The sequence below is a fragment of the Austrofundulus limnaeus genome, unplaced genomic scaffold, assembly GCF_001266775.1.
Source record: "Austrofundulus limnaeus strain Quisiro unplaced genomic scaffold, Austrofundulus_limnaeus-1.0 Scaffold162, whole genome shotgun sequence".
Classification (NCBI taxonomy): Eukaryota; Metazoa; Chordata; class Actinopteri; order Cyprinodontiformes; family Rivulidae; genus Austrofundulus; species Austrofundulus limnaeus.
In genome coordinates, this window is record NW_013952564.1 from 362,307 (window position 1) to 363,479 (window position 1,173).

The window sequence follows — 1,173 nt, forward strand, 5'->3', positions numbered from 1 at the left end:
TGACATAGCTAAGTCATAATTATGAGATACTATCTCATAATTATGACTTAGCTATCTCATAATTATGAGATAGCTAAGTCATAATTATGAGTTACAAGTTTAATTTATTTTTATCAGGGTGGCGGAAATGGGCTTCCATACTAAGACTGTAAATAAGTAAAGTGTGAATTATTATATTATTAAATGCCAAATAAGCCTAATCAATCAGCACATGGGTTCAATTAAATTTAAAATATGAACATGAATGATTTATATTTTAACATATGAATTCAGAAAGAACAAATAAAAATACAATTTGATCTTGTCATGTCAAAAAGTAGGAAGAAGCAAATGCTTTTTATTCCTACTCCTGATCACTATTTAGGATTTATATCTGCAGTTGACTTTCTTTGTTTAGCACGTTGTTTGCATTAGTTTCATAGTTACATCTATACACTATATTGCCAAAAGTATTTGCTCACCCATCCAAATGACTGTGCACCGGTGCACAAAGCAAGGTCCCTACAGACATGGATGGCAGAGTCTGGATGAACTTGACTGGCCTGCACAGACAGAAGAACACCTTTGGGATTAATAAGAGCAGAGACTGAGAGCCAGGCCTTCTGTCCAACATCATATGTGACCTGACAAATGTGCTTCTAAAAGAGTGGTCAAAAATCCCCATGAACACACTCCTAAACTTTGTGGACAGCCTTCCCAGAAGAGTTGAAGCTGTTCTAGCTGCAGATTGTGGACCAACATCATACTGATGGATTAGTAATGGGATGTCACTCCTCAAGGCAAGTGAGCGAATACTTTTGGCAATTTAGTGCATTTACATATGTGTCTATACAGATGCATTTTATGGGCATAAACAATCACAGACATAAATATACATAAACGCAAAGAAATAATTTAGTACTAGTAGCCTAAGAACAAAAACATGTGCCCTCGTGATAAAGCCGCTTTTCTGTCCCTATATTTTATGGTGACTGTATTAGTAATAATAACTTTGTTAAATATTGATGATGTACTGATAATGATACTGAATTGCCAGTAATTTATACATTCACCGGTTTTTGTACGTGTCTAAAAAAAAAGTTGTCTCCTTCGAGCCGGATTCGAACCAGCGACCTAAGGATCTCTGTATCAGACCACTACAGTCCTCCGCTCTACCAACTGAGCTATCGAAGG

General features: G+C 36.1%; 1 non-coding gene across 1 annotated transcript; it reads right to left on the reverse strand.

The window, feature by feature from the left end:
- Positions 1–1,085: 1,085 nt before the first annotated feature.
- Positions 1,086–1,173, reverse strand: trnay-gua (transfer RNA tyrosine (anticodon GUA)). Its single transcript is given in 2 exon segments — positions 1,086–1,121; positions 1,137–1,173. It is a non-coding gene; the product is annotated as a tRNA-Tyr (tRNA).